The sequence below is a fragment of the Crocodylus porosus genome, unplaced genomic scaffold, assembly GCF_001723895.1.
Source record: "Crocodylus porosus isolate Cpor-Errol unplaced genomic scaffold, CroPor_comp1, whole genome shotgun sequence".
In the NCBI taxonomy this organism is placed as follows: Eukaryota; Metazoa; Chordata; order Crocodylia; family Crocodylidae; genus Crocodylus; species Crocodylus porosus.
In genome coordinates, this window is record NW_017728909.1 from 27,943,358 (window position 1) to 27,963,961 (window position 20,604).

The 20,604-nt window shown below is 43.6% G+C and overlaps 1 long non-coding RNA gene across 2 annotated transcripts; it reads left to right on the top strand.

Moving 5' to 3' along the window:
- The first annotated feature begins 1,181 nt into the window (after positions 1–1,181).
- LOC109307858 lies at positions 1,182–6,220 on the top strand. Of its 2 annotated transcripts, none has more exons than XR_002100380.1 (3): positions 1,182–1,582; positions 2,358–2,482; positions 3,875–6,220. It is a non-coding gene; the product is annotated as an uncharacterized LOC109307858 (long non-coding RNA). The 2 variants fall into 2 exon arrangements; XR_002100381.1 differs by lacking the exon at positions 3,875–6,220 and adding an exon at positions 3,288–3,828.
- Positions 6,221–20,604: the final 14,384 nt, after the last annotated feature.

Sequence of the window (20,604 nt, forward strand, 5' to 3'; positions counted from 1 at the left end):
CGTAGCCAGTACCAGGTCGAGCAGCGCTTTGCCTCTCGTTGGCCCATAGACTTCTTGAGTCAGGTAGAGGTCATCCATGCACGAGAGAAAGCTTTGCAACCGCTCGGATTTTGCTGAGTGATCTTCCCAGGAGATGTCCGAGTAATTGAAGTCACCCATGACAACCAAGGTCCTGGAGCAAGCGGCCTCAGTCAGTTTAAGGGAGGAATGTGTATTTGGTCAACTGACACAAGACTGTCTCATTTTCACTGTTTTAGCATGTAACATGCCCCTCCCCCCGCTCCCAGTGCTTGGTCTGCAGAAGTCAACTGTCTATCTGAGATAGCAATCAATGCAGTTACTATTGATCTCAAGTGATGAGGGTATATTTTGAACTGCTGAATATCTTGGGTTCAAAGAATGAAGATGGCAGACTCTGGAGGCCCACTGTTCTGCATTTACCTGAATCCAAGACAATATCAAGTCTAAGATGACTTCCCCCAATAATTGGATTCTAGACATGGTACATTATGAATCTGTCATAATTTTCCATGTCTAGAGTCTAATATCGGGTGCCGTGGTTGTCTTAAATTTATCCTCCCCACTGATGTGGTGGGAAAGTAGCAGCAGGGGAGCAAGCAATGGGGGAGCAGGTGGTAGGGAGGCAAGTGGTGTGGCTTGACCCCTGCTGCTTTCCCTCTCCTACTTATTCCCCCCTGCCTGCCACTTACCCACTGCTGCCTGCCCCCTCACTTGTTTCTGTGTATGCCCCACCTTCTGCTTCCTGCCCCACCCTTCTGCTGCTGTCTCCAGCTGATCTGCCCCACAGCTGCTCCTGACCTGCACTTGCTCTTGCTGCATGGAGCAGCTGTGTAGGGAGTCCGGTTCAGCTGGGAGCAACATGAGTGGTGTGCAGGTTCCTTCTTCCCTGTCTGGCTGTCCTTTCCCTCCTCCCCTCTTCTGGCCAGGATTAAGCTGGAAGGAGGACTCTGTGCATCTACCTCAGCTGCTTCCTCCAATGTGGTGTAGGAGCAGGTGAGGAGCAGCACTGGGGATCCCATGCCCATAACAGCTGGGAGTCAGACTGCTCCAACTGGGACCTATGGGGAGTGGGTGCGCAGAATGCTCAGATCTTCTTGGGGACAACAGCAATGGCAAGCTGATTCATCCTTCCAGCATCTGCTCCCTGCCAGCCAGGGAAATGGGAGAGAGGAGCTGGGCTGGGGCCAGATACTGGCAGCTGGCCCTGGCCAAGCTGGGCTATAAAAACTGCCTCTCACCACAGCTCCCAGCTTGGCTGGTCTGATACTTGATTCTAAGACAGCACTTTGTTTTCTCCATGATGAGGGGGAGGGGGAGAGAGGGAGCTTGTCCTGGAATTGAATAAATATGGTACTCGACTGTTAGGATAGGCAACTTGAATTGTGTCCTCTTACATGCAGAACATAACTTTTAATTACATATTGCAAACTACTTTCTCCACAGGACCCTGATTTGATTTGGTGCATCAGATGGGTGGTGCTTATGGAAAAAAAATCAAAGGTGCGTCAGGAAAGATACCATCATTTCGAGACTTCTTCCTCATTACCGAAGAAATTGGAAGGTGAATGGTGAATGAAACAGTTGAGTGAAGGCAGAGAAAGGATTGTCTTGTACTTTAAAATAGTGGGCCTTGACCTTCAAAACCTGAGTTCTACTTACGGGTTTTTATACCATCTTCACTTTTATACCTGAGCTTCTACCAAGTATGCCTGAATTGATGTGATGAACATCTTGTTCTTTCCCTTGTCCCCTTCAGAGGGAGAATTATGAGTAGGATAAGGTAGACTGAGTTTTGGTAGGGTTTTGCTTCTGGGTTCTGCTTATGTGCGTGTATGTATATTGATCAATAAGTATATCTGAGAAGGCAGGTCTTACCTTTTGCATTTTGCATTTGGAGCAGAAGCTGATGAGCTTTGAGGATTCTGCTAGTTATGGGAGCGCCACAGTTTTGGACTAGTCATAAAATAGATCTCAGTCCCACACAGAACAACTTGACCCATATAAGAGAGTATTTGGCATAGATCCTGCATGGTGCTGGCCAAGTAAGTTATAAACGTAAATTTATGCATGCTTGTGGCACTATCAGTGTTTCAATTGGAGGAAAGTGCATGTGGAAATGAATCATTTATTATTCAGTGCAGGGTTTGGAAACAGCAATAAATAAGCCTAGAGTCATACATTAATGGGCAAATAAATATTTGACATGTTTTATTCATAGAGTACTATTCATACTTTAGACTGAATACAAGTCCTGTGGAAAGAAAAAAGCCTAGGTGTAATTTTGACTCCACTGACGTTGTAAAAACAATTTTAATTCTTGCTTTCTTATCTGCTAGGTTCTTGACTGCAAAGATCACTTCTCACTTCTGGGTTGGAAGGTGTCACCCTCAGTCTACAAACCACTGCATGTAGGTCAGGATACAAAGTGAAGAAAAGCCTATTCAAAGAAAAATTAAGTTTAGTAAGTAGAATGTTATTAATTTATCAGAGTTAGCAAGGTTACTACAGCTAACAACTCAGCAGCTTTTGTGAAAATTTCTATGGGACTTTTGTTGAACTTGAATAGGGAGGAATCTGGCTTCACATCTTATTTGAAACATTGCACCACCACCACCAGCCTGGTGTGTCCTGCATTCCATTTCCCTAGTGTACACTAACCTGTCTAGATCAGGGGTTGGCAATCTATGGCCCATGGGCTAGATCTGGCCTACAAAGCCTGTGGACCCAGATCATAGAGTTGTGGCTTTGGCAGTGGGGAGCTGTCTCTGCTCCATGTCACAGTCAGCCGCTGGGGACTTTGGTGGATGGGGAGCTTTGTCCTGTGTCTTGACACAGTTAGGTAATAGGCATGCCATGCCCTGCTGCAACTGAGGAATAGGTAGAAGGGGTTGTGGCACATGGGTCCTAATGCCTTCCTGCCACCAACTTGAGCTGGGTCATTCTAGCCTCTCTACTGGAAAACTTGAATCTCTCAGTACTGGAAAGTATTTAATGCTTCCAGTGAAGTCATGGGCTATGACTTACAGTTGCAAAGTCGGGGCAAACTTTCAGTAAGCTGGGGATTGTACCATGGAGGGCTTTGACTATCAGGAGAGATTTTGTATTTAGGTTTTCTTTGTATCCAGAGTCAATGCAGGGGACACAGCACAGGACTTGTATGCTCAGAGTGACAGAACGAGTAACAGAAATCAAAACATTTGATTGCTTTTGGTTGTTAGGACAGTAATGTGATTTTAATGAGGCTTCATTGTATGTTGTTTTTTCAGTTTGCCTGGTTATATAATAGAGAAAATAGAATAAAGGACAGTAGTTTCATTACTGCCTCTCTTGTGTTTCCAGGCACTACCCTTGTGTTATGGAGTCCCTTCTTGGGAGTGGTAGGGGAGACAGTTGCTTGCTGCCTTGGCATGGTCTCTGAGAGTACCCCTTGAAGCCAGGATAGGTATAGGTTCTAGAGCAAGGGAGAAGCCCGAGCTCCCTCCTACTCTGAGACCCTAGGCTTTCGGTCTCTTGCCTTCCCTATTTCTCTGTGGTCTTGAGTCAAGGGCCAAGCATCTAGCTTTACTTCTGAGAGAGGAACTTCACCTCATCGTGAGGTGACTCAGTGCAGCCCTCAGTTCCAAGCAGCTGAGCCAGTGGTCTCCTTGGTAAAGGCAGAAGGTGTATAAACTCTCAAGGTATCTAAACGCCAGGGTTATGTGACAGAGTGGGGAATTTTGAGGACTTAAATTTCAGGGGTGGGTGCCTAACTACCACTGTAGCCCCAAACTCCCTCTGAGGATGGACTGTTATTGTCAGTCATTGTGGGTTTATGATTGTTCTTTCTCTCATCCTCGCCACCTCTCCCTAACAGGCCAAGAGTCAATGCTGTGATGTGTCTTAGACTTGGACTTGGGACTGGCCTTGACAACCACCAGTTTCCAACAAGACAGAACTGATATCAAGTGGGATCTTAATGTGACTCTATATTGCCCTTGTGTTTCTTAAACATAGCATAGTGTAATACTGTAGTATTGGTATATACTATGAAAATACCTGACAAATACTTAAACGTGCAGGGGTTTAAGTCTAAAGGCTACTAAAAGAGTACTGATTTTGCCCATTTTTTTTTTTTCAATATTTTTCTCTGAACCATTGAAGCCCAAGAAAGTGCTTCTATTTGTATGGTTAACATTATTCTGTATCCAAACAGCACTGCAATATTTTCAAATAAAAAAACTGTGGGAACCTAATTAGAAAAAACTTCAGGGGCTACACAGGACTCTGGTCAGTGTTCTTTGACAAAATTAAAAAAATAAAAAGTAGGTTCCAGAAAACTTGAAAAAGCAGCAGTATTGAACCAAAAGGGGATTGTCAGATGATTAATTAACTGTAAAAGAAGGAAATATAGTATGGAATTAACGAGAACCTGGTTAGACAAAAAGTAATACATTTTTAACCAACATATTAAAATAAAAAGCAGCTTTGTTTCTTTAACAGAACATTACATTTATTGGAAGGGAAAACATACTTTTCTCTAAACATTTCCATATTCCAAATACTGACTCTGTGGCATGACAACCCTGTAGAATGACAGACTTCCAGAAGGGGAGATTTTATCTCATAACTGTACTTTCTTTTAGCATATTCTGCCTTAACTCAAGCTGTAATAGAGAGGAATTAAGTCATGAAAGATACCGAGAGACTCACTTTGGTAGTGAGGTCATGAAGCCTTGAGTTAGAGGAGTTATTTGTAGAGATGGGTAAATCTTATTTTGGTGAATAGTTTACTTACAACAATTGAAGTTTCAGACACTATTCATGAATTTAGATGCAGCTTAGCAAATAATTGTGGCTAATAAAAAGAATGACAAAATTTAGAAATGTTGGAACAATGTGTTTGTTTTAATAGTGAGACTTGGTCCATGTGCTCAAAACTACCAAAGATAACCACCCAGGCCCCAGTGCACCCTGTACCCCAGTGGTTCCTTGGAGATATAGGACACCTGAATTCATATCCCCTTTCTGCCTGATTTGAAACGTATCCCACTTTTCAAGCTCCTAACCACTGAACTATAGACAAGCAATCTGCACCTCCTCTCTTTCTGCACTGGGTTTGTGAATGGTGTTATTACAGTTCTCCTGTGAATGTAATTATTTCATTTTGTTCAACTGCAAATTAACTATTTGTAATTTTCCAAAATGTTTGGAGAAAATGTGTGTTTTTTTTTTTTTTCTTTTGCTTCCTTTTCTTTTTCTTCCATTTCTGAAAACAGAGAAAAAATCAGTTATTCACACAGCTTTACATAGCCTCACTTCTAACTTTGTTTGCCTTATTTACCATGGATAGTATCCTGACTGGATCCCTATACCATGTGGAGATATGTCTGAATAATAATTTTAATTTAAATGTATAATTACATTGGTTTATCCATGGGGTTTCTTGGAAAAAGAGAGCAAAAAATCCATCTTCCTTCCTTCCTGGGAGCACATTCCTTTATTCTGTATATGATTATAAATGGCTAATGGACAAGGACAATGTTTAAGGTTAATGTTTTATATTTAATGTGAATAAGTTTTTAGGAAAGGTCATGACAATGTGAACTAGGAGGTGAAGCTACAGAAAATTAGCTAAGCCAAATAATAAATGAATGGAGTTTTTCAGTGTGTTCACAAGACATTGTGACATCACAATACAAATGTATCATTCTCATGGACAATTTCAAGGTGAAGGAAACAAAAACATTAAACAGAAATGTATCTCTAGGCTCAACTTATCTTGGAGTAAATATCAAAGTGAAAATATATATTACATGTCAAATTCAGTTGAAGACCTCAATAAACGTGTGTGAAGTGTTTTGAAAAAAGTTAAATTATAAACAAAACAAGGTCATCAATAGGTAATAGAAAGCCATCATGTTCGAAAAAATATAAAACCAAACAAAAATCAACATGCCAAATACCAGTCTGTGTCATAAGAGCAATTGCGGGATTTTCTAGCTATTGACTGGAAAGCAATGAACAAGTCTCTTCTCAGACATTCCTAACTTCTCTGGGATAATTAGTCAAATTCTACTCTCCACTATTAAACCCAATGGGACTGTATGGTGTAATTGAAGCAGAATTTGGCAGTACATATTAGCAACATTAGTAACACTAAACCTATAAGAGTTGTGTGTCAGTTTGCAATATAATTTATAATAAAGGTTCTGTCAGCTGTGTATTCTGGCACTGGTTGCGTGATTTGGGCTTGCTTACACCCTAATCATTAGCAGAGGAAGGAAGGAAGTTTTCAAATATGTCCCGGCAGCTCAACAGGACATCAAAACAAGTTACTGAGAGACTCAGAGGAGTACTTAGTTACCCAAATTCCCATTTTAGCCTCCTGTGCATTGATTCTGTCAGGCAAATGCAGGACATAATTGACCTATTAAGCTACTCCTGATGGAAGTGTTTGTTTCTCTTCCGTCTATCCACAATTGAAATAGTTTGTGACATATCTTTCTCCAGGTGTACTTGTTGATGTGTGGGGTAGGCTTCTATTTCTAACTCTGCATTTAGCATGCCCTTAGGCTTTCTTAATAGCATTAATCTGGTGTGAGCAGCATGATTTCTGTATTGCTAAGATGTGATTGGCCAACTCACCCTACATATTTGATTAGCTAAATAAATTAAATAGGGATTTAATATGTAACCATTACAATCTATATGACTCCAGTGTCCTCCTAGCTGCAGGAAGTTAGCTTTGTGAATCAGTGTTCTAACCATAAAGTAGGGTGGATTTATTACAATGCTAATCCAAATACTTTTGACATGATATAAATTACACAAAGTTAGGGCTTCTATTTTTTTGTTGTGCCTTTACCAGCCTAAACCAATGCCAGCTGAAGTCCAATAAGAGTCTTTCCCCTGGCATCAGTGTAATTTAGGGTGTCTTAGGGCTCTGTCTTACTATACAAACTCCTAATGTTAAGGTATTCTACTGTAACAAATTAAGCATCACACATTTTTACTTTGTCCAAAGACAGACTCCCTTCCTCTGCAAATAAGTCTTACATAAACAATTCCCACAGATTCAGTAACAAATCTACACATTTTAATTATACTTTAATAAAAAACTTTAATGATGGATGCCTTAAAAAATTTAAATAAGACACACAGATGATATACTGAAATGGCTTGACTTTATTTCCATACATGTTGCCTAATTCTAATAGACTATTAACTGAGTGGCAGGTGTAATGGAACTTGCTAGTGGCATAAGAAATTAATTAAGTTGCTGAGGAAGTTTGGCTAGCTTATTATAACAATTGGTATTTAACTCTGTCAGGATATCAGAGGAAACAGTGTGTAAGGAGAAAGCAAACCCTTCAGAACTGCTTAGTCTGGAGAGGCAGCTCAAGTTGTTGTTTTATGTTCTGTTGCTATTTAAGCTACAGTAAAGTTAAAGCCAAGGAAGTGGGTAAGTTTGAGTGTGCCCACCTGAACTGGCTCAATGTGCTACTTTTAAGGAACTGCTCCAACATCTAAGCCTTGTTGCACAACCTACTGCTCTGTAGTCTCTCAGCTGCTCCTTTCCTAGCAATGTCTCTGGCTTTCCTGCTTTCTGACCCTGCTTTTGGTTTGTTGCTGGACTTCGGCTTTGGATTTCTCAGTGGATCTGCTTCCAGGTTCTTGACCCTGGTTTGGCTGTGTTCTTGGACCTCACCCTGTGCATTGTACCTTGGATTTGGTAACTGAGCTTCTGATTCCTGGATCTTAACCTTGGCTTGTTATTTGACTCCTGACTCATGGCTTTTGACCTTACCCCTGCAATTCCTGGTTCCACTCCTGGCTCTATCCCCTAGGCTGGCCAGCCTAGTGGACTGTGACAGCATCCATATGAATAACACAGTGCATCTCTGCCCTAACCCCAGAAAGCCTGAGCCTAATTGATTCAATCTTTGCAAGTTAGTCTAACCTGCCTAGGTTGAACCAGTTTGCAACTGCATAGTCATTCCCTCTGGACTGCGGAAATGCAGGCACATGCCTACAGTGGCTCAGGCTAGAAGCTGATGGGGCATTAAAGCATCCCTCCTTTCCCTTCCAGAGTGCTGACCTGATGGGGACGTGGCCAGGCCCCAGCAGGATGCTCTGATTAGGGAGTGGTATAAACTGCCACCCTGCCTGTGCCATCTGCTCTGGGGGCAAGAGTGTTGCCAGCCCCTGACTAGCACTCTGAGGCAAAATGGGGGTGTGCAGTGCATGCATCTGTTGATGATACTGAGCTTTTCAATCACCTGCTCCCCGCTTCTTCATACTATATGCAAACCTGACAGGGGAGGGAGCCAGCAGGGAGATGATTACATAGCACTTATCAACCTATCAACAAAACAAAAGCCTCTCACATTAGTTCAAGCTCTTTTTAAACATTTTTTTTTCCCGAGGAATTACCAGCTGACCTGTTGATTAGCTCCAAAAAGTCCTAAGCGGACACTGTCCTGTCTTCCTGTACCAGACACACAGACACACACCTCTCTCAGCATTAACTAGCATACCACATGGGGCTGGGGGTCCATGCTGTGGGAGAGGGGTGAATCCCTACTTGAGCAGCAAGGAAGGGGTGGTGGTGGGGGGGTGCTCTCTGGAGAACAGCACAGCTAGCCCAGGGCTGCAATTTCAGCCATTTTGAAACTCATTTATGTGCACTGAACTTATGTTTTGTTACAGGTTTAAACCAGTTTCTGATCACTTAAACTGGTTTATGTGTAACTTCTGTCCCTAGCCCAAGAGTGTAGTACTGTGCACTTTTAGAAGTGTGCTGGGATAGCCACCTGGGCTGACACCATCCCTTTCAAAAGAATTCCCCCAAGCAGGGGGAACTCCAGGGGAAAGCTTACATGATTTGATGCCAGTAAAACAGGAACCATCACTTTCCCTGTTCTTACTTGTGCTCTAAAAGTAGTAAAATAATGTGTTGCCATTCCAAACAGAGCAAAGTGAATACTGCCTTGGCTGTTCCCATCGCCCTCTCCCACCCCCATCGCTTACCCCCCATATTACTTGTGGAGCAACATTCATTCACAGCAAACCAGCCAAGTACAAGTCTGGGGAGCTATTTGGTGCCTTATTATTCCTAATTAATCTTAATGACTACAAACGACATTTTTGCTGTTATGTCTACCCCTTTTCTAATACACAAACCTCTATTACTTTATATCTATGCAAACAGTGACTCCTAAAATGTTTTTGGGAAACTTGTGATCCATGGTTGTGAAAAACTGCACGGGAAAGTTAGGAGAAAAATCTGGGTTGAAATGCGCTAGAAAACTCTTCCTCTTTAGGCAAGAGTCGGAGAGAAGTTCACTTCTTCCATCTAACATAAATATTTTCCAAGAAATCAGAGGAGCAGGACAGCTTTCAAACAGATGTGGAGCTTTTATGCCTAAATAAAAATTAAGTGTTTCCATTGTGTAGGTCCAAATTGTTTGTGTATATTTATTTCTGACTGCCCTTAAAAAGTCATATTGAAAAGGACTGCTGTTTACAGATGTTGCAAGGCTACAGAATAGACTAACATAGGAGGACAGTAAATCTGATACAATCAAGCATTGTTTAAGACACATGCTTCCTTTTAGGCTTTGGAGTATCCTATATCTGTTTACTCAAAATATTTCAGTAATTTTTGCTCCATATCTCAAGGATAATGAATGATTTGTGCCTAAATATTCCAGTTAGGAGGAAATTCATCTCTTTCTTTGTACTTCCAGTTCCAAGGGCACATCTAGACAAGAGCACTTGTTCATTTCCCCAGAGACAAATATCAGTGTCACATAATTGTGCCACTGCTGCTTGTACCCCGGCGAATGCCCGTGCATGCACACTCTGGCATGCAGCAAGTTGCCCTGGGTGGGGTAGGAGAGCTGGGGCCAGCACCTGGTTTGGCCCTACCAGCTTTCTCTGGGGTCCTGGGGGCCTCCCAGGGCTTCAGCATCAGCAGTTGAGTAGCAGGGAGCCTGGTCAGCAGCCAAAGCATGTCTCCTGCTGGCCAGGCTCCACTTTTGGGCAGCGCATGCTGCTGCCATGTGTGCTGCTGCTCTTCTAGCAAATTAGCAGCCTGGAGAATGCCTGCAAGTGTGATGTGTACAGTGCTGCAGATGGGTCTATGGTGCTGCATGCACGCTTGTCTGGATGTGCCTCAAGTGTTCAAAATCTTGAGTCAGGCCTCTCACAGGCCTTAAAAATCACATGACTTAAAAAACAATTCTAGGTTTTTTGAGCCTGTAGTGTGCCTTCTGGTCATGAGGGTAAGAAACCAGATTTATTTAAAGCAAATACTGAGAGTTTCAAAATTCCATGACTCTGGGAGTAGTAACTTTGAGACAAAAGTCCGATACAGTCAGAATTGGCACCATTGTAGTGCAGAGCCCCATTCAAGGTCTTCTGTGCCTTCTGTATAGGCTACCTGTACAGAACTGCTGTGTACATGTTTTACAGCACAATAATTTAGAGCACTTTTTTTATAGCACTATAAAGTTACAGCACTCTTAAACATGACAGAAGTATAGTGTTTGGCTGGGGCAACCTCTGAGCCTCCCTGCACTTTTCAAGCTAGGAGGCAGCGTGTGCTCTGTAGCCTCCTGGGGCTTCTCCACTGGTCAGAGATTTGACCAGCATACAGAAATTACTTAAAGCACTGTAGCTTGCTAAAGTGCTGTAAAACACAGCACTTCAAATTTATTACCTCATTTAACAAGGTTTATTTAAAGCACTGTACCTATTTTAAAGTGTTGTAAAGCTACGCACTTCTGTTAAGCGATGGAAAAAAAGCTAGTTCTGTACATACCCGGATCTTGAGCACTAGTATGTAATAGATAATCAAACCAAATGTGAAGCTTTCATTTTCTTTTGTTTTAGCCTGTGGGACCCATGCAGAGTACTCCTGTATACAGCTGCTGGGATACCAAACCCTGATTCCAGACCCAACAAATTTTCCACAGTGCATGAAGAGCTGGGAATTAGGACTATGGAAATACTCCTTCCTGCCAGCACAGACCATGAAATCATACCCCTCCTCATGCCCCTTGTGCTCTAAAGACAATGCACGTTGCCAGTGATACTTAGTACCAACTGTGCATCAGGCAGAGAGAGAACATTGATGTTGACAGGCAGGGAAAGGAATCTCAACAAAATTACATCTTCCCTATGGAGTTTGTCTCCAAAGGCAAGCCAAAGCTTTTCCTCTGTTCCTCCTAATTGATGATGACTCATAAGGATCTCAAGTTGCTACTAATTAGGGACTTAGGCTCTGAAAAAATGATGTAGCTGAAAAGCATTCTTAACTTTTTTAACATGTTCACTTACAGGACAGATTTTTCTGTTAAGATATGTTGGGCATGTCCCATTCTGAGCCCTCTGACCTAACCTTTCGAGCTCTAGCAGCTTTTCTTTCCTTTTCTCCTGCCTTCATTCTTCCCAGCTCACTTGGTGACACTGCTGTGATGCTCAGAGCAGGGATGCATTGCAGTGGGGGGCCATGTTAGCAGAGCTTAGCTTAAAGTGAGAGCCATACTCAGCTAGCCTGGTCCACTGCTGCTGGGCTAGGGACAGACATTCAAAAAGCCTGAGACTGAATTGATTCAATCTTTGTAGGTTAGTCTAACCTGACTAGGCTGAACTGGTTTGAAACTGGACAGATATTCTCTCTGGACTTCTCAGCTAGCAGCTGGGGGATGCTGGAGTAGCCCCCCTTCCCTTCTGCAGGGAATTGAGCTGAGGCCCTGGCACTAGTCTCTCATAAGGGATGTCTGCCTGCATGGTCCCAGGCATTGGCAACTGGTAGGGGGTGCATGGGGGTGCACATGCCCCCCTTATGGGGCTGGTGCTCCCCCCCCGACGGCCGACACTGATGCTGTCGGTAGGGCCGGTGCTCCCCTGACAAAGCCACTGCCATTGGCAGCTTCTGTGGGTGCCCACCAGATTCAGGAGGCACCAGTCATTCATAGTCCTAGGCTGTTTCCCACTGGCTGCTCAATGGGCAAGAGTGTTGGTCATGGCTCTTTCTGAGGAAAGAGAGTTTCTACAAGGCTCTGAGAGGTCTCTGCATGGCTGGACTGCTCTGTAGTGGGCCAATTCTGTTTGTTTGGATGGGTTGTAGTTGCACTGGCTCTGTACAGAGGAATTGTGCCCCAGCTGGGCTGGCCACATGTGACTGGGTCAGATTTCTGCTGTACCAGCCCTACACAGAGGTACTGGACTCTGGATAGGCCAGCACCATGCACAGAATCAGGCCCGCAGACCAGATCCAGCCTGAGGTGTGGAAAGTGCCACCAATTTTAGTCTAGAAAAAAAGTGTTTCCTAGAAATCAAACATTTGGGAAACACTATTATACAGAGAGCACATCAGTATCTCCCTGGATGACTTGGCCGTAGGTTGCTATTTCTTATGGAACCAGAAATCTTTTCATGGATGTCACACAAGACTTCAGAACGCACTCTATATCCTTATGCATTAGATTTCACACTGGTTTCTTTTGTGCACAGGGGGAGGACCTCTGCCAGGTTTTGAGGCTTCCTTTTAGTGTGTGGAACCCTGATCAAAGACTTCAGATAATGAAATGTTCCTAAAGAAGCTGTAAAGACCCCCCTACCTACAACAGGAATCCAGATTGGCAACATGATAAAGCCCCATGACTGCTTTAAGAGCTTTGGTTACTAACAAAAAACACTTTCACTGAATCGGGACTCTCTTACTGGACCAGGTGGGGTGTTTTATAGTGGTTGAGCTTCTCTAGATCTAATCAGAACTTACGGTTCCTGCATGTGTGTGAAACAGTTTTTCTCAAGTTGTAGTATATATTGTCCTGATTTCCATCCACCCCAAAGACAAAGCATAGAACAAATTATTCATGCTGTTTGAAAAAAGCAAGATGCCTTCAAATTCAGCAATCATTTTGTATCTCTTAATCTCTGTTTGCACTTTCAAAGCTATCTTTACAAGGGCAGTTTCAGATCCTCCATACATTAAAACAACAATAATTCCAAAAACAAAGACATTTTTCTTTACATTATGTAGTCCTGCAAATCATAGGTAGAATACTGTTACTTTGCAGGCCTAAAGGCCAACTCTACCCCATAAATAAAGATATGTCTACACTGCAATCAGAGGTGTGTCTGCAAAATATATGCATGCACCTGAGTTAGCTGCAGCATACAGATACCAGGTACTTATAGAAGTGAAGCTGTGACCACAGAGTATCTACACAGTATCCTGTGCATCATTTAGTACCCCATACCATAGCCCATACTACTATGATTCATGGTTGTAGTTATCTAGCTAGCTAGACTAAAGCTGGTGTGGATGTTTCTTCACGTGCAACAATCACACATACTAAATTAGTCTATTTGATATCCAATCTTTGAAAGAGCCATTAAGGGTCTATAACATGCATCTTTTGCCATCAGCAATTCTGCTAGCAGACAGGAGCCACCCCAAGGAAGGACCCAGAGTACATTCACATCCATAGCTTTTGGCAGCTCTAAACAGGTTCTGTTCTGTGTCGCTCCACTCAGCAGCTGTGCTTTCAGAGGGCACAGCCAGCAGAAGGTTTTGCAGATGCTCAGGAGACACTCAACTGCCTTTTAGGTTTAGCCTGTTGGTATATCTACAGATTTTTTCAAATGAAAAAATTACCCTTGAAGCTAGGAAAAGATTAAATATGTTACCTTATAAGAACCCAAAGTTCACTATCTGTCTTCAGTTCTCTCACCCTTTGAGGTTTATAGAATCTTGTAGGCAATATTAGTAATTACATTTAATAGATACAAAAGCTCTTTTGTAAAGGCCATGACTCAGTGGGCCAAATAGATTGGTAACATGAGTAGACAGAACTCCATTGCAGCTAATGAACTTGTTGTTGCTTATGAATTTGGCTCAGTTTCTAGGTAGTAAATAAATAATAATTGTACTTAGCTGTTGGCTCGATAAAAGATATTGCATTTATAGAGGAAGTAAAAGCAGTAGTTCATCTGGCTCAAAGCTACTGTGCCATGCCTATAATATAACAGTTTTCAAAGACAGAACACTGAAGAAATTGTTTTAATTTTATTTTACCAATTTCACATTTTAAATAGATGTCTACTTTGAAGTCCTGTATGCTGTATATAGCAACAACTGTATGTTTTAACAAGTTAAGGGAATGATAGATACCACTGTAACAATGAAAAGTATTGATAATCCCTACTCATGCAAAGCTTTTGGTTGAAGCCAATGGGATTATAGAATTGGACCCTGTGATATGTAACTTGAACTTCATATTTAAGTCTGTTTCTCAAATGTATGCTTGACTTTTAAGTTAGTGTGTGAGACTAACAAAAGTGATCAGAAACTTGGAACAGTCTTACACACTAGGGCTGTGACCAGATGAGCATGAACGTTTGGTTCCATGGGGACAACTAGTGGCAGCACACCTTGTGCCACTACTAATTGTCCCCAGGTAACACCATGCCATGTGTGCTCTGGCGTGTGGCAGGTTACCCTAGGTAGGGCAGAGGAGGCTGGGGCCAGCACTGGGCTGGCTCCAGCAGCCCTACCTGGGGTTCTGGGGGTCTCCCAGGGCTGCAGCACCAGCGATCCTGCCACTTGGAGCCTAGCTGGCAGCTAGTGTGGCTCCAGCTGGCTAGGCTCTGGTTTTGAGCAGCACACACTGTCCCTGTATGTGCCACTCTGATTTTTTTTTTTTGCATGGGTTTTTTTTACCTCTGGATATCCAGGGATCAACCCTCCCACCCCTGCACTGTGCTGCTTCCTTGCAGTGTGGAGAACAACTGAACACATAGTTTGTGGCCCTGCAGGCATGTCTGCGGCACTGCATATGGCACGGCCACGCTCATCTGGATGCAGCCTAGGAGACTAGTGGATCTAATTACCCAAGCTATGAAGCAACCATGTTGGGGACGTTATACTGGATAGGCCTTTTTAGATGTTCCAAAAAGTGTATGGGGAACAGTTTCTGGTCCCCAGGAGACTTCACACCTGGGATTTGAAGAGGGGGAAAAAGCTATTAAGCAACATGGTACACTCAGTTAAGCAGTAAGGCAAGCCAGCTGAGAAACCCATAGAGAAGATGTGAAGTTTCTTAATGCTGCACTGCAGTGTTTGCTCTACTCTCAAAAGATATGATTGCAGCATGGGTAAGCCTACTTGAACTAGCTTTAGTGGCGAACGTAAGGCATCGTCAACTTGAGCACAGGCCATGCAAGACCATCAGGGATGCTGTGTACTTACACAACTAGCCCATGCTGAAAGCTATGCCACTGCATTTTCAATGAAGTGATTGAGCAAGGTAGTATAATTTGCACACACCTGTATGCAATGCAACCAAACCTCTGGTTGTAGTGGAAATACAGCCATAGATTGACATGAAAGTGGGCCTCGGTTTTCTAACAGAATGCAAAAAAATTGCAACACTTCAGTTATTAATAGGTGCATTACTAGTAGATTGAGGAAAATGATTATTCTCCTCTAATCAGCACTGGTGATATTACATCTGGAGTACTGTGTCCAGTTTTGGGCTCCCCACTACAAAAAGGATGTGGACGAGTTGGAGAGAGTCCAGCTGAGGACAACAAAAGTGGTTAGGGGGCTGGGGCACATGACTTATGAGAAGCAGCTGTGGAAACTGAGCGTATTTAGTCCACAGAAGAGAAGACTGAAGGTGGATTTGATAGCAGCTTTTAACTACCTGAAGGGGGGTTCCAAAGAGCATGGTGGTAGACTGTTCTCAGTGGTATCAGATGACAGAGCAAGGAGCAATGGTCTCAAGTTGCAGCAAGGGAGGTTTAAGTTGGATATTAGGAAAAACTCTCTCATTAGAAGGGTGGTGAAGCCCTGAAATGGGTTGCCTAGAGAGGTGGTAGAATCTCCATTTTTGGAGGTGTTTAAGATTTAGTTGGGGCTGGTCTTGCTTTGAGCAGAGGGTTGGACTAGATGACCTTCCACGGGTGGGTCCCTTCCAACGCTAATTTTCTATGATTCTATTTCATGCAACTGCTTCAAAGAAAATGGAACAAACCAATTAACTTGCACTTACTCTGGTGTAAGATCATGTAGATAGGTGGAGACTGTAGTGAGAAAATCACATCCTCATTTTCCTCACACTAATTGGTTTGCGTGTCCGTATCCTTAGCTTGTAGTAAAGCATAAGATTAGATGAAACTAAACTGTTTTTTAATGTTTTTTCTAAAAACTATTTTCCCTCTTGTTTTGTTCCAGTGCCTCCACTCCAAGGAGTGGGGCAGGGGCAGTGTGGGATAGAGCTGTGAGCACCCTGGGAGATCATGGGGGGCATGTGCCCGTGGTTCTGAACATGGGGTGGGGCAGGCTGCACTTACGGGCTGCGGCCAGGCTGCTCCCAGTGGAGGATAGGTCGTGCTGTGCTTGGGCCTGGTGGTGGTGGTGGTGGCACTGGCAGCAGGGCTATGCACAGCTGCAGCCACCCAAAAATTTGCTGTAGGCCCCCCTAACCCCTTTCCCAGTGCTGCTGCCACCTGCCCCAAGTGCAGCACAGGCCAGCCTCCACCAGGGACAGCCTGGCAAAGCCTCCTAGCCCCAGGCTGCAATAGCAGCCTGCCTTCCCTTGTGCAGATCCCCAGCACATGGTTCCCATGTCCTCGGGGTGGGGGGAGGGCTGGGAGGTAGTGCTGGGCTGTCACCAGTGGAGGCTGGACCGCGCTGTACTCAGGGCGGGTGGTGGTGGCACTGGGAGGAAATTTGGGGGAGCTACAGTGAATTTTTGGGTGTCTGCATCCCCCCCGTAGCCCACTCCCAGTGCCACTGCCTGGCCCGAGCACACTGTGGCCCAGCCTCCACCAGGAACAGGCTGGCCCCACCCCATGTGCAGAACCGGGGTCACGTGCCCGCCGTGTTCTTCCAGGATGCATGTCCCCCCATCCCACACCCCCCAGATGAGCTGCTTGCAGCTCTGTCCCTGCCCCTGCCCCACTCCCTCCCTTACTGCCATTGAGGAGTGGGGCAGGTTGAGGCCCTAGTGGTGAGGGCGGGGGTGGGGCTAGGGCTGGGACCTCGATCTGCCCCCCATGTCCCTTTCCCCTCCCTCTGTCCCTTCCCCCACAGACTTACCTCCTGGGGGGCATGCTGCCACATAATTTTCCCTCCCTTTGCCTCGATCTGCCCCCCTCTTCCCTTCCCACAGACTTACCTGCTGTGGGGCGCAGTGCGTGGTAGATCTTGGGTTGCTTTTAAATTTCAAAAGCGATCTCCTGCTTAAAGAGGTTGGAGACCACTGGTCTATAGAGAAGCCTCCCACAAGGGAAGGCTGCAACTTTCTTTGTAGTCCTGATAGTTTTCATGATGCTCCTTTGGTTACCTATAAAAACATCTCTGAGTAGTTTGCTTTTGTATTCATTCATAGTTTGGCACTAAGCAATTTATGTTCCCTTTCTTGCAGATGTCAAAGAAGCCTATCCATTAACCTAGTCTAAGTTTAAAGTGATTGCGCTAAGCCCAGCTGTGGGAGTCATGGAGAAACTCTGGGGGTGGCAGACTCAAACAGCTAGAATAAATTAGTTGTCCTACTGAAATGTGTGTTGACATTACCTAGTTAGAAGACATTTTTCCCTCACTCATTGTCAGCATAAGAGATAGTAAAATGGCATTTTCTCAGTAACCTTGTCTACTATTTTAGACAGAATGCACTATCTTGTGAGTTAAATTTATCCTTGGTGTTAACTTTTATTGATAGTAGTAATACAACTGCCTCTCTGTTAAAAATGGTCATATTCTGCTGTACTGGAATATGTTGGAATTAGATTATATGGCTGATTCCTTTGCTTGCTTTTGGTTTGTCAAAAAGGTTCTGCAAGATTACCATTGATCTGATATTTGCATATAGCACCAGCCATCTGATACCAAGAGATGGATCTGCATTATTGTGCTATGATCAAGTTCAGCCTGTTTGCCCTTGTATCTAAAGCCTTACTTCACTCAACCCAACACAAGGTCTTTCAGCTGGTGAAAACTGTCATACTTCTATTACCATTAGGTTTACACTAATTTTTGCCCCTTCAGGAACTGATTTCCTGTCTTTTCTTCTTCCCTTCCCTCCTCTCAGACCACTCCTTGCTATCCCTGACATGAATTGTGGTTCATTCTGCTCTGTTTCTCACTCCTGCTTCTGTCCCTTCTTCTGGCTGTCTCCTAGCCCTGAAATTGCCCACATATATGTATTTAAAAATGATTTCCAAACTCCCAATTGGACTACACCTTTTGCAGTTTGATCAGGAAGTCCTAGTGTGTTTTACAGTGGCTTTGTAAGAGGGAAGATATGGTCTGGTTAGAAGATCTGCCCAAAGAAGAGAATGAATCTGGTTAGTGTCTCATATAGCAACCAAACTACAATTCCCACAAAGCAGCAGAATAGAAATGAATGGAATATGAACGAATGAATTTTCTGAATAGAAATGTTTTCTTTATTGTAGAAAAAAAATAGAAATGTTTTCTTTACTGTGTTACTGAGCTGTAACAGTCAAATTTTCTTTGAAAAGGAAAAATCATTTTTTCTGGCCAACTGTATTGTGTAAAACAAAAAACAGGAAAAAACCAACCATCCCCCCCAACCCGTCCTCCAGGAAACCCCAGACTTCACAGGTATTTTGCCCAATGGCAAATAATTCTTTCCTAACAAGAAATACAATCTGAATCCCTTTCACGTGTTGTTTTCTACCCCTCTGTTCTTGTCATCCCATCTTTTTTGATGGTCATTTAAAATCTGACAGGGACAAACTGTACTACGATCTCATTGGAAATACAGTCCGATAAATCATTCTCTGTTCCTCACGGAGTTCTTGTTTCCAAATACGTTTGTCAAAGACCAGAAACTACTGCATTCAAGCATGTGCTTGCAGACGGGTCTATTCCTTGGCATCAGAGAATCACACTGAGCTGAGGGAGTGTTTCATTAGCATGGAGAACAGCCTGTCCTTCCCTATGACTTCCTGGGCTGAGGGGAAATCAGTAGCACTGGGTATTCAGGGAAAGAACTGAACTGAGACTACTAACCCTGACTATCTGAGGTGATTGCAGAATAAAGAGAGAGAATTTGTCACAAAAGTGGCCAGCGCTGGAGACAAAGCATCTCTGTAGCCATTGTTTAGAGGGTGAGGCAGGCTGCAGAAAAGTCAGGCCAGGAGAAGTACCATGCAAGTAAGTAAGAAAATCCTTCACATGTTTCTCCAGAGTGTGGTGCTCTGATCCCAGCGCAAGCAGCACGCTCCTCTTGCAACAGCTCTGCTGCCTCCCGGCTCTGGAAAATTCCTGCTTCACTACTCAGCCTCACCTGGAGACACACCCCAGCTTGGGGGGGTGCTGCAGGCAAGGAATGGGATGTACTCATGTGGAAACAACTTTAAACACTTTCTTAATGGGAATGTGAAAAGATGCCAGAGAGGAGAACTGCCCGCTTATCAAAGTTAAAATCAGATAACTGGAGTCAAGACGCAGAGATGTTCTGACTGGTTTGTTGGCCAGGTGAGTGGGGCTGTGGGGACGGATTCAGCAGCACCCACTGTTGCTGTGCTGGTTGTACCCCTGCAAAGCCCCACAAAACACTGTAGTAAGCCACTGGGGAACGATAACTACCGGGGGGGGGGTGTGTGTGTGCGTGTTGGGGGGGAGGGAGAAAAATTCAAAATACTGTGTAGCCCACACTAAAAAGAGAAGCACCTACCTTTGAATGCAAAAATTACTGGTATGACTTCTGTTGACATGGGTGTACCTTTTTTCCATCAAGATATACTACATGCCTTTACTGAGTTACTCAGTAATCTCAGTACTCTCCTTCACGGTATTCCCTTCTTCCCAGTCCCCTTTCCTGCCTGCCTTTCACTTGTTGTTATACCAAATTTATGCCAGAGGCCCCAGAGGGCAGACTTTATGTCCTCATTTATGCTTAAGAGATGCCTGGTATGTTTTAAGTGCTTAATTTTTTAAAATGTAGATTAAAAACAATGCAATTATTATTAGCAAGTGTGGGGGTGTTTTAAATGCAGTCAATAGCTATCTAAAGTGATGTTGTTTCCTCAAGTTGCACTAGACATCTACATTCAAAGTCTCCGGAAAGTTTTAAAAGCTTCTGGAAACTTCCTCGGCATGCTTTTAAACATTAAACAAAGTCCAATTTTCAGAAGGCTTGGACACCTGTTGAACATATGAAAAGGCTTTTTCACCTCATCTCAGAACCTGAAATGATTTGTTACCGGGCCTTTTCTTTGGAAGTTCACTGCCTACAACTGCACTTCTTGTTGAGACATACTTTATACCAATTGCACGCTGACAATTCATTATGTTACAACCCTTCTCTTTTCCCACATTGCCAAGGGGTCAAGCCACTTTGCACTGAAGTGGATGGAAAACCTCTCATGGACTGGGTCAAAGAATAACTTACACTTCAGCCATGTAGACTGCAAACATGATTCTTCACATATCCAGCAGGGCTTAGCTGTGTCTTCATTGTGAGATGATGTAGCGATGTAGAAAGTCATACAAACTTCTCAGACTTCTTTTAACAGATTTATTCCCTTTTCCATGCTAAACAATTTTATTTTTCA